Source organism: Syngnathus acus, chromosome 16, assembly GCF_901709675.1.
Source record: "Syngnathus acus chromosome 16, fSynAcu1.2, whole genome shotgun sequence".
Classification (NCBI taxonomy): Eukaryota; Metazoa; Chordata; class Actinopteri; order Syngnathiformes; family Syngnathidae; genus Syngnathus; species Syngnathus acus.
Window position 1 is genome coordinate 5,905,081 of NC_051101.1, and position 13,527 is coordinate 5,918,607.

A 13,527-nucleotide genomic window follows, 5' to 3' on the forward strand; every position below is an offset into this window, starting at 1 on the left:
CGTTTATTGATTAGCAACCATGCCCGCGTAGTAGCAGCAGCCACCGGCAGAGAAGTGAGCTTACTGCTGCTGCTGCTGCTGCTGCTGCTGCTGTTCCTGCTGCTGCAGAGCTTTCTGCCAGCTAAAATCAACCATGCTGCTCTGGTGCGCTATACTTGTGGGCGTGCGCGTGCGTGGGTTGATTTAAATGTGCGTGTGTGTTTGTATCACATGCGCCGGGTACAAATAATAATCAGTTTGTGGATTGCTAGTTGCGACGTATTGCGCCTGAGCTTGCTTGCGTGTGCGTGCATGCTCCAGCGCACCACTGCTGCAGCGTGTGCGCGCTTCTCAGAGGCTGTGCTGTGCGACCCGAGAGAGAAGAACATGAGGGGGTTGAAGACGGTCATCTTAGACCGGGAGTTTAACTTCAGCCCAGGAAATAAGTATCGTACACACTCCAGAGCCGCAGGGTCTCATCCACCCACCCACACACACTCAAATGCATGACATTGTGTTCATCTCGTTCCAGTATGTAAAAAAAAAAAAAAATCACCATTAGATATTTGATTCCTTTACCTGTAATCACGTGAATGTAGATATGGGGAATTATAAACAGACTACTATTTGTACCTGGAAAATGCACCTGAATTGTCTAAATTTTATTTCCTTGGTGTTGGGGATCTGGATTCAATTTAAGCTTTTGATCAAAGTGCAACCTGCTCTGGTGGATTTTGAAATGTAAGTAACATAATAGCTATCGCTCGAAGACTGCTTGTGTGATGTGTCAAGAAAGTTCTGGCTTTGATGCACTGGAGCATGTTATGATTAGCCTGCTAAATGCTTGTTTCACTCGATTGCAGAGAGTCCTCTGGTCATCTGGCTTGACTGCCATGGCAGACACATTATGCTGATGGTGGAAGAAGCTGGGGGTTGCAAGATGACAGTTTTTCTATAGTTTACTCTTTATCACCTTAGTATGATCTTGCTCACCACCCTAATATAAGTTAAAACGTACAGCATACCTAACGCCACTCAACAACCGGAAGAGCTAAATATGGAGCAGAGATCCGCAATATTCAGATAGATTCGAGGCTTGCTTGCCGTTGAGAAAAAAAAAGAACCCAATTGCACTGAACAGTCATCATTACCAGCATTTTTACAAAATGAGTCCTTTCCATGTACCGTATTTTCCGCACTATAAGGCGCACTTTCAATGAATGGCCCATTTTAAAACTTTGTCCATATATAAGGCACACCGGATTATAAGGCGCACCTTCAACAAATGGCCCATTTTAAAACTTTGTCCATATATAAGGCGCACCGGATTATAAGGCGCACTGTCGGCTTTTGAGAAAATTTGAGGTTTTTAGGTGCGCCTTATAGTGCGGAAAATACGGTAATCAATCACACAGCGAACACACAAAACAACACTCGGCAGCTGATCTAGTTTAGTTCATGGCCACCCCAGTTGGAGTACTGCTTTGAATAACAACCGCAGAAAATGTTGACCCAATGAAATCGAGGCTCACAAATTGTGACCGTATATCTGATCATTTCTTTTGACTGTGATTATAGAACAACATAACCCGATGCTGAATAGTAGTAGTAGAGTGCTCTTATCAGACTAAACAAGTTTCTGTCAGTTCCAGCTTTGAGGTTTGTGTCCAAGGTCTCTCTTTTCATTCTCTTTTTGTCCATTCCATGCCTGCTAATGGGCTGCATGCTTTTAGATTCTGCTTCCATGTATTATGCATGTGCGTGTCAGCCGAGGTCCTAATGGGAAGTGGGGATCTGTTCTTAGAAGGCCTCAATGGTTGAGTGCTCCTTACATTTAACGCACACGCATATGCACGCGCACACACACTTACACACACCACAACTTTTTCATCTCCAGTGACAACTATTGTAAAACATATGAAATTAATCTTTTCATAGGTGCTTTTAAATTTTAATTAGTGATTGGTTTAAAATAATGGCATTAAGGTGCAACAGAATGAATGCACCACACTGTGCTGCTCTTCATTAACTTCAAACTTATTTCACTGTTCTTGGGTGTGCTTTTATAAGTTATCCTCCAACTCTCAACTGTTAACTTTAGTTCCCAGTATAACATTGCCTTCCTCAGTGAAAGTCTGAGCTTGTCAAATCTTCCCAACAACAGTAATGTTGCAGTCATGTTGGGCTACTTTAACTGGTGATTTATTCATTCTGGTTTTTATATCTTGGTGTTTGGGGACATATGCTTTGTTCAAAGCAGACTTGGTAAGATGTGTTTTAAGAGCAATTCAGATTAAGTAGCCTTTCTGAGTTGGCTTCAGTTCTGCACAACTTCACTAGGCGTTCCTTTAAAATAAACAAAAAGAGAACTCACTTATTTTGGGTGTTGAGCGAGAAGATTAGAAGCCAAATAGAGCAAGGCAAAAAGTACCAAAATGTAGAAGGAGTATAACCCCATCTGTCAGCATAGTGACAAAGTTATAGAAGAGTCAGATGAAATCAGCGAGAGGAGAACATTGAAGGAGAAGTCATGTTTCCACTAAGTTTGGCTTGGTTCAGTTAAACTAGTTAGACATTTTGTGACTCACTCATTTACAGCTCATTTGTTGGTAATTTCCTCTGGTTTCGTCAGTATGCTTGCACTGCTCAGCCAATCGGCTCGCTCCCTTTTTGTGCTGTCCAGCTCCGTCTTGTGTATGAAGAATCAGAACACGCTTTGAAAATTCAATTATTGGAATTATTTAGAAAATGCATAGATTATGTATTGTTCACTTGATGAAAATGATGAAAATGGAGGATGTGCAGTCTTGGCTTGCAGTAATGGTGGACCACATTCTATGATAGCTTTTATGATAGCCAGTAAAAAAGTGTGCAATGGCAACACAGTTACAAAGTGTGTGTCGATTCATCCTCACCATTGGAAACAATTGGAATTTTTCATTTGACATTTAATCCAAAAGACTACTTCAGTTCTGATCAACCATCTTGAATGTGTCTGGTACCAATTTAGATATAGTTGTACCTCCACCAACTCTGTTATGCTCAGCCTTTTGCTGTTACCTATGACTTTTCATGTAGTTCCACTCTGCCCACAATCAGCGCGCCCAGCACCCCTCAACCCCATGATGTTGTACCTTGGTGTTGGCAGGACTCAGCTACTGTAATTAAACCAGCCTTTTATTGGCTTTGTCTTCGTCAAGGGAAATGTATGCAGGAATAAGGAAGGCCCTGGTTTATTGCCTGGGCATCTAAGAGAGGAGTTTTGATGATTGCACACTGGAGAGGGAAAAAAAGAAAAGGCCTGGAGAGAGCAATAAAGTCAAGAAGAAAGCTAAAATAGAAATGATAACACCAACGAAGAAAGTGAATGAGTGAAAGTGTAGTGAGTTACTCAAAATGTTTGAGTCCTTCAGCTTTCATAATCATTATTCATCATGTCGACGTGACAATTATAAACAGATTATTTTGTTCAGACAATGAAAATGACGGAAGACTGAGTAGCAGTCGAAACTGTCAGCAGCAGGTAACAGCTAAAAAGTTTGTCATTGTCTGAACAAAAGAATCTGTTGATAAATTCATAATCATATCTCACAAGCAAGAGACGAAAAAATGTACATGATTGCTATCTTAAAGTGGACCATATAGTTACATAAGCATCCTGCTGATGCCTTCAACTCCTGGTTTGCTTTACTGGATGCCAATCCCATTGACCTGCATGCTCGGTGAAATTGCCTTTGGCAGCTGTGGTTGCAGGTCTTCTCAGTCATAGCATCACCCCGCTACATGTACATTATGTAGAGCTCTTTCTCTGGGGCTCATTCTATGCAGTGAAACAGGACAAGTAAGGCAAAATAAAGACGTCAACAATTGAATAGACAGAAATGTTGGCCCTTGCAAAGCTCTGACATCTGGATCCTTTTAATGTCTGTGGAGCGAAACTGATTAGGACCTCCAAGGTTGAATAGGCACGTGTGTATGCATTTGTGCATGTGAACCTTGACCTTAAAATATCATTAATGGTTGAGTGACAGTAGCGCTGGAGTTCACATGGTAAAACACAATTTCAATGTCATCATAGAGGGTACTTTCCTTGCAGTTTTGCCCCAGGCCTCCCAATTCATAAATAGACTGAAGAGAAGACACAACTGTGTTCCTCCAATTGTGTTTGGGACAGCATATATGGTTGGCCGTGCGTCTGCAGTCCAAGACTTACCAGATCTATTGCTTTCTTAAATTGCTGCTTTTTGTGCTCACACAGATGTCTGATGTCATTTGTTTTTAAATAGCCAGAAGAGAGAAGATTAACTGCAGGGATGGTGCTTTTCCTTCAACCATATGCCCCAATGTATGATGTTATTTGTCAATGTCAAAAACTATTTAGTAGTTTGTAGAGAGTCTGAATTTCCCTGATTTTGCTGTTATTGCCTGCTGTCAGTGTAGGGCCTATGTGGAAGGGGAACGACATAAGGTATTTCACAAAGCATTGTTCGATGTTGCTTCTTTAGCGTAAGATATGCAACATTACAACATCATTTTTGGTTCGTTTTATACGCAGGAGGCTTTGTTTTTTTTAGTATGCTTTTTGGACATGTACAGTACGCTATATGCTGTATCAATGAACGGGTCGATTTAAAAAAAAAAAAGTCATAAGAAAGGCACACTATTTTTGTGAAACATAAGATATGCAAATTGCAGCACGAATCAAGTTGCGCATACGCATACAAAATAACAATGCCATTTTGGAATGCAAAATGGGCTAAAAATATATTATACTGTATCTTGCTTTATTATTATTATTATTATTAATTATTATTATCATCATCATCATCACATTGTTTCATGAATGGCTAAGAGGCTGCTTTTCACGTAATCCTGTCACCGTGCTGAACATCCAAAGCCATTTCATGCTCTATTTTATTGAATCACCAAAAATACACTTCAAGCGGCCATGTGATAACAGAATCATGAAAAAGCTTAACCTAATATCTGTGTCTATGCAGCCCATTGCTGTTGTCATCCATCTCATCCCTCGCTTGTTCTCAAATCCTCTTTTGGAGCACTGATGGTATTTCACAAGCTCAACGAGATTAATTATCTCCATATTTTGAAAACACTGCACCGTGTGCGGTTCCCCTGTCTGCCAGAACGTGTACAATTAGCTCAGTTCATTTGGGTTGCAAATGAGTCAGCCCTCGCGATACTTGGCGGTCTCGCCGGACCTCTTCTGCCATGCAGCGGAGAAGAGAACTCAGCCAAGGATTGATCAAAAGCCTTCTACTCTGGCAGACAGATGCTGAGTAAACAGAGAATAAGAAGCTGCCCGAGCCTCCTCCTGCATCCTCTTCTGCCTTCATTAATTTTGTCTGTCTGCTGGCTAGCATAAATGAAACACTGTGTAATATTTGCTTAATCCTCAGTATTTACTAGCTGTTCCAGGATAATAGTTGATTTCCGGAGGTGGCTCAGAAAAGCGAGGAAGCTCAATGTAGCAAGATTAGTATATATATTATTCTGGTTGCACATCCTATATCCTACCTTGTCTGCTTCATTATGCATTATACATTCGTGGATACAAACATAAAGGATCACCACTGATTGGATCATTTTGCTTAGGTCAGAAAAGCCCTTGATTCTGAGTTGTGCTCATCAAAAGTCTGGATGCGGGCTCACTGATTGAGATGTTTGACTTGTCAGTGCCACTGACCTCAGGCGAAAATGTGCCTTTGCTGAGCACACAGGTCCCAGCAAACGTTTTCATTAGATGAAATGGTGGCGAGAACGCTGTCCCGTACCTTACATTGTGTCCATTTGAAAAACAATATTACTGCATTGGAGTGATTTTTTTTTTGTTTTGTTTTCATCCTGAACATTATGTTCATGATATGGTTCGTCAGGCCAAATTTTCAGCAGCAGTCTAGTGCTTGTGAGGTTATTGGGACTTATGACAAAAAGGTTTCACGCTAATCATCAGCACCTTTCATACAGCTTTTTACTTTTATTTCTGGCTCACTGTGCTTTGATACAGTGGTACTGGCAATTTTTGCAGGCAGTCAATATCTGGGTAAAGTCAAAATTCCAGTTTCTGGAACATTTGGAAAATCCCATTTACATGTATGAGCGGACAGAGTTATTCCACTATACTGTACATGTTAAGTTTGATCAATTGGAATGTCTCCAAACCATGACGTACGAAAAACATCAGGATTCAAACGACGTCATTTCCACAATGTGGCTCACTGGATTTATTAGATGTCTCTAATAATTTTTACTGTCACTGTCACCAATGCACACTATCACCTATTGCATTTTTTTCCAGCTTTAAGTAAGGCCAGTTGGACCACAAAATCATATTTCCATTGAACATATGCTTACATATGCATATTTGTCAAACTTAAAAGGCAATATGTTTTTGAAAGATTTCATTTCCCAACTAGAGGATGTACTGTACATTAATACTGTAGTTGGCTGTAGTTTCACCTTTCAATCGCATCTTTCTTGGCCTGAAAGATTAATGTGCTGAGCATTAGCAGGATTAGGTGGGAATGTCAGGAATGTCTTCTGAATATTAAGTGAGTGGAAATATTTAGTGTAAAAATAGTAGACTGGCAGTGGTAATCCCAGATGATGGCTTCATTCTCCCTTTAGAAGCAGACAAACTGTTTAACCTGAAGCCCATCATCATTTGTCAGCAATGATTGTACAAGTAAAGGTGCACTGCTCACCTTGATCAGACCTCCATATCCCTACTTTTCGCTAACAAGATCTCAATTCCTGCAGCTCATCTGCCCCTTTATTCATAGCCACCTTACGTACGAACTGGTGTGAGGGGTCCAGCTTGGCCCGGCCACACAGTTCCACCCCAGAGATGTTATTTTGGTTGGCAAGAATTATTAAAGCCTCCTCTGACTCACCCTTCAGCTTTTTCATTACCTACCCACTTATATGGCCAGAGAGCCAGACAGCGTCACTGCCTCTGATTTCAAATGCAGCTTGCTCATTGACATGAAAACTGCATACTTAGCAAATCCAAAAGAGTTAGTGCGTGCCGGTGCTAGAGTGTGCCTGTGTCCCTGTGTGAGAGAGAACAGAAATTGCTTTCTATTCCTTTAGTATCCTGGAACAAGGCAGTATAAAAAAAAAAAAAACATTCAAAATTTGTTACACTATATCCAGTAACACCAAAAGGAGAATACCTGATACTATATTTGAAAAGGACCCAAGTATGAAAATAGAATCTCTAGGTAAATTGTGCAATTTCCTGCAGAAAGCTCTTCTGTAAAAAATGATGACTTCCTGTGGCACTAGTTAACTGCACAAATGGCTAATGCAAATCTATTTGACTGTTGGATAGGAATCCTGTCATCTATGCAGTCTGCTTGTATCCACTGCTTGGTGGTAAATACTGTACAGAGATCCCGGCCACTTTTTTAGGGCGCAACCGATAAATTTAAGAGTCAATAACAGACTGTTTAAGTGACTGATTAGATCCTGCATGAGACGCAAGTGTGTTATGGCAACAAAGTCAACAGTTACAGAATAACAATAATCATCCGTGGGAATGTTACTGCAGGGCATACTGTACATATTTCCATGTTCAGTGTAGCGCTTCAGTATTGAAATCAGTCCTACAAAGATTTAGTTGGTGATGTGTTGTTTCACGTCAACTCAGGTGTTTATACAATTATTGTTCGGAAAGTCATCACACAATCAACATGTTTGCAATATGTATTATTATTATTATTATTATTACAAAAAAGTAATTTCAGATTTAGTATGTTTTTATTCTAGAAACACATTACATATGCAATTGAGTAGCAATTCACTTGAGTCACTTCCAATGCTAGCGAATCGTATTACATTAAAAATCGAGTGTTTGGAAAGCACCGAATGTTCTCCTTCTTCTCAGGGTTTGACAGGGTTTGTTCAAGGTCACAATTTTGAACTTGTTCAAAATTTCCTTGTGGCATGAAAACAAAAGCTGTTGGCGAACGTCTGGCAAAAGGTTTGCACACATCCGTGACCTTGAACAAACACTGACGGACTGTGATTTGAACAAGCATTATGCTACCGTCGCCAACAATGGAAAATATTCGCACCTCGGTCGGAGCAGGACTTAGCTTCAACTACGACAGGTGTACGGATAGATAACGTCATGTTTTTGTTGCTCTCTACTGTCAAAATGTACAAGCTCTATGTTGGTGTAAATGATTAGTGAATTGAGATGGTTACAGACGCATGGAGCTTCCATTGTAGATTAAAAATGTTTGACATTCAACCTATTTGTATGTTCGCACCTGTTTTCACGTACGTTTTGTGTTTTTGTATGTTAAACGAATTTTCCAGTCATTTATTATTATTTTTTTTACTTCACATTGGCAGTTCCTCGCTAATGTAGACGGTAAATGAATATATCCAAGATCTCTGTCACGATTCGTCCCCGGTTGCTTTATTATGTCTGTTACCATGGTTTCTGTTCGCGTCGCCCCTCCTCTCCTGTGTCACCTCAATCAATGTAACTAACCACAGTCACCTGCCTCTTGTTACCTGTTTTGTATTTAAGTCCTGTCTGCCCCTCACTTCCAGTCGGATCATTGTTGTCGTCATGTCTCGATGTCGTCACGTCTGTAGTCTTCTTGTCTCAAGTCCCGGTCAGTCAGTCCAGTTATTGTTTTGTTAAGTTGTGTCAGTTTGCCTTTTGAGTTTGCTCGGTAAACCCTGGTCCAAGCTGCACTTGGTTGCCCTGCTCCATCCGTTCCATGACAATCTCGATGTCAAAGGAGGAAACAGGCAGGGCTGACATGCTCACTCTTGACTTGGTAAGGTGTTGTATTAAGTTTCAGCAGTAAGAGATTTGTTTATGCATTGTGACCTTTTCCGTGTGATAAAAAAATCTTTGTGTATATGTTGTTTGCTCTTTTAACCTTTTTCTGCAAAGAGGAATAGCAAACAGCAGTGTACCAGTTGTGGCTTGTATCTAATTTGATGGCACAGTCTATTGGGGCTTGGCCTACTTAGAATGCGAGCTGCATCTCTTCTTAAAAAGGAGACCTTACAGGCAGTGCAGTGCGGAGCAGAGGCTAACCATAAACAGTATAAACAAGAACACAGAAGGTGCTGCTTGATGCGCTTATGGAAGGGAGAATGTTTTAGCAGCGATGTGTAAGCATGGGAGGCTTTCTGCCTTCCTGCCCATGCATGTGAACAATCAGAAAACAAAGTCAAACTAATGATTCAAATTATTTTTCCATTGTAGTTATCTTCTCTACTTTACAATGATATTCTTTTTCAATCCAATAATGCCAACAGTGTCCACATTAAAATGAATAAAATAGTTGAATTTGTGTATTACCTGTTCAAATACTTAGGCAAGAATGGAACAGAGGCTTTGCAATTTTAGTGACGCCAACGACTACATCAACATTTATTTGCCAATGTAGTGCGTGCCTTCACACAAACGACAGTGTTGTCTTTACAATGGCAATATACGTACTTTAGCAGACATGTGACATATTTAGTCTTTCTAATTGGATAGAAGACCAATTCAAAAGCACAGTTGAGCCCCAAAGTACCTTGCTGGTTCCAGCAGGTGGCAGTTCTGAGCTCAACTGGCACGATTTGTACAATCATTGCCATGGTAATCTCTTCTCATAATGTCAACACATGATCTGCATCCCTTGCACTATCTGCAAAAACTTAACTATAACTTGCCTTTAGATTGAAGTTGACATGCAGACATAGACTGTGGATGAGGAGGAGGAGGAAAGAGGAGTTATTGTTGGTAAGGGTCATCAGCACCGTTGATTTCTTTGGAGACACATCAGTGGAAAGTTCCTTGGAAATGTATTCAGCGGATTCCTTTAAGAGTGCAAGTTGAGGGAAGGCTGCTGAGGTGGTCTTTTTTTGTTTCGTGGTGCTTAACGGCGACCTCGTAAATGGACGTCTAGTGAGAGGTCCTCCTTCCTCTTATCATGGATGGATGGATGGATGGATGGATGGATATAGATTATAAAGGATGGATAGATAGATAGATATAGATGTATTTATAGAAATTAACATGGTGTGGCCAGTAGCAAGATATAGAACTTTAAACCACACACACACACACATACTGTATGTATAATGCACACATGTACGCATAATTTCACACGATTCATGATTATGACCTTTATGTACTTTTGTGTTTAAAGTTCTTTAAATGAGAAATTAGTTAAGCTAAAAAGTGAGACCACCAACAAGCTTACATGAGTGGTGTCTTTCTTCTTCAGGGTATCATCTTGGGAAAAGGTTAATCTTTCTTTTAATTAGTCCATTAAATTTAAGGCTAAATGGGTTTGAATAACCTCCATGTAAAAAAACTTCACCACTGTGTTTGCAACTCCACATTCCTAAAGTCTCCCAAGTACATAGTGACCTCAAAGTTTCTTGTCCAGCTTTAGTCTTGCTGCCTTGCACCATTAATATCCGTGGTATGTGGCTTGACTGTTGAAGAAGCAGAAGCCAATGTCCCTAAACTGTGACGGCGTCAAATGTCAGCACTAAGTGGACCTGATGTGCAGGACTGAAATAACGAACAAATCTTCACAGGACAGTTTGTACTTGAGTAGGAGGAGTTGCAAAACCATCTTCACTAAGAAACTTCTTTTTTTTTCATCTGTGAAGAAGGCTTTTGACTTTCCAACTAATTAAAACGTTAACCATAATGTTATGTGTGGCATACATATTCAAGGAAAGTATGTTTTTGTAATTATAATAAAAAAGTATATATATATATTTATGATTTTGGGTTTTTCATGCGTCATGGTGCTCACAAAAGCTGCTACTCTGCCTGTATCTTTAAGTAGTGTTTCCTGTTTTGTGATTTACCATGTTACCTTTACAAAACAACTTCAGCTTGGTACTCATTATTGCTCAGCATTGTTTGTTTCCACTCAGTGTTGATTTGAGTGTTGATAGTAATAACTTGTCTGAATATTACATTGAAGGAAAATTTTGATCTGATATTTGGCACCTCATACACAGCCCTAATGGCTGAGCAAGCCCTACTTAACCTCCACCCTTGTAAGTGCTGTATCAACAACATGCCATCATGTGATTCCCCAAATCAGTCTAGTCAAATCAGTCACATCCAGCCTCCCTTGCAGCTCAGAGTCAACGTTTTGTGAAGAATGAGGCAAATGGGGGGTACACAGACCAGCGAAACATGATTGGACAATCACAGAAAGAGATGTGAAATCAATTTTGGAGTGTAACATATCGACCACACACAGTCAATCTTAATACATGTGCACTCATCCCCACAGAATAAACCAGATCTAGCTCAAACCAAGCCACTGAAAACCAGCTACATCATCAAAGTGGCAAGCCTGGGAGACGTACAGTATTTGCATAAATGTAGTGCATGGAAATGATGAGCTAGAGAATTTTTCACTCACCTGAACTTCCAATCTCTGTCTACCCCTCCTCTTTCTCTTTTCTATTGACTCTGTACCAAGCATACATTATTTTTATAAAACCAAGGAAACTATAAAGGACTTCATACTGAATTAGATAAAATTGCATATCTTGCTCTTCTTGTGATTGGGGATGTTGTTCTTTCTGGCTGGTCGAGAGGCATTGCTGCTTGACCTCTAGCCATTCGTAGCAGTCAAATGATGATGATTTTAAAGTCGAAACTGAGCTCTTTAAAATCACGAGGAGCTTTTGAAGCAAGGTTATAATTTGTGCTACCCGGCCGTATACAGTAAGGTGCAGGAAACTGTCTGTGCAGCAGAGCGGCAGAAAAAAGCAGGTCGTGCTGATGCAACCACAGCAGTTGCTGAGACGTAACATGGTTTTATCATATATGGTAATGCTGATGCTTGGATTAATCTCTTTTATTTCGAATGGTCTTATAGTTACACAGAATTATTCAAGGAATAAGTAATGACGCATCACTGTAAATGGGCTATTAGTCCTTATTGCTTCGCTTGACTTTAATGCCTGAGCTCACAGGCATATTCAGCTTGCTGCTGTCTTATTTCAATAGTGACCATCCCAAGAAGTATTGCTGTCATAAATAGAGCAGGTACCCTTCTCAAGGAAGGAGATTTCCAATAGGATGTCACTCATTTAGGATAGGCAGAGAGCACAGAGCTGGGATCACGAAGGCAATTCAAGAGTCAGACAGATGGCAGTTGTGATAGTTTTCGTCATGGAACATTTGGGAAAAGACTACAAGTGCAAAATGAAGTTTCATGTAATGGGATTTGAGTTATTGGGAGGGAAAAAATCAATTCTGATATTTTGGGGAACTGCATCAAAGCCTGGTTTTAATTTAATTTGTCCTGAGTTTAGCACACCTAGAATATTGCTCTGAGAGAAGCCATCAAAGTCTTGTCACTTGAAAGAATGAAAAGAATGTCTATGTCTGGCAAACTTTGGCGTTGTCATGTAGGAATGCCACTTTCCCTTTTCCTGCCCTTGTTATTGTTAGCGTTGTCTTTTTGTTCTGATTAATGAAGTGACACGGTCAATGCAGTGTCACAGCAGAGGATTTATGTCATTAACTCACAATAGGATCGGAGTTTATTTCCACTCTATGAATTGCATGGCTCTTTGTTGTTCGTCTGTTCAGATAATTCACTCCCGGATGATCTGCTGGATAGTACACAACCCACCTCCTTTTCTGACCTGTGTCTCAGCCTGTGGTGACATCACATCTGCAGCTTGCCATATAAGGGAATGTGATGGAGGGGGAACATTACTGTGCGCTTTGTGACTCAATTGCTGCAGCAGTGAGACTTCAGTGCTGCATTTTAGGCATCCTGCTGCTTCTTGCCTAAGCCTCGTGCAGTGGATCCATTTTTAGCTGGAGGACATGGCTTACTGGCAATGTCCCTTTGAAAGATTCTTACAAAAAAAAAAACTTACACCGTCAGCTGATAGTACTCTGTTCTGGTTTGTGAGCCTGAGTGAATATGAACTAATAGCTGTTTGTTGGCTACATGACGAGTCTCTATTAAGACAGTAAGGACATGAAGCTAAATGAGATTGGTGAAGTGATGTTTGTCTTGATGTGTTTGCTCTGCAAAGTTGAAGTTGTTTTCGGTATTATTCATGTGCTACAGCTCTATGTGCGTGTGTACTCTCTGGGCTTTCAAGATCACCTAATTGGGAGGGATAGTAGGAAGTCATAAAGACTGAGTCAGCCACAATGGAAGAATTCCATTAAGTAGCAAATTAAAGAAACATAAACAGAAATATGATGAATAAATCCTATCTCACAAATATTCATGGACACATCTGAACATAAACACACATCTCGTCAATGCAAACTCATCACTCACATACCACGAGTATTAAATATGCTCTCGTACTATAGTTTGTCCATTCAAACTCTATTTAATATTTATTATTCTTGCTGCTGTTAGAATGAACAGCTTCCATCCATATATCATGTAGATATTGAATTGATTCTATACAATGAAAAAATATGCTGTGTAAAATATTGGATGTTTCTGTGTCGTATTTCAAAAGTACTTTATCGCAAATGCACATGTTAAAGCAAGA

General features: G+C 40.1%; 1 protein-coding gene across 48 annotated transcripts in view; it reads left to right on the forward strand.

Moving 5' to 3' along the window:
• rims2a (regulating synaptic membrane exocytosis 2a) overlaps positions 1-13,527 on the forward strand; it is a 90,907-nt gene that overhangs the window by 30,476 nt on the left and 46,904 nt on the right. The gene's annotated exons all lie outside the window — the stretch shown is intronic.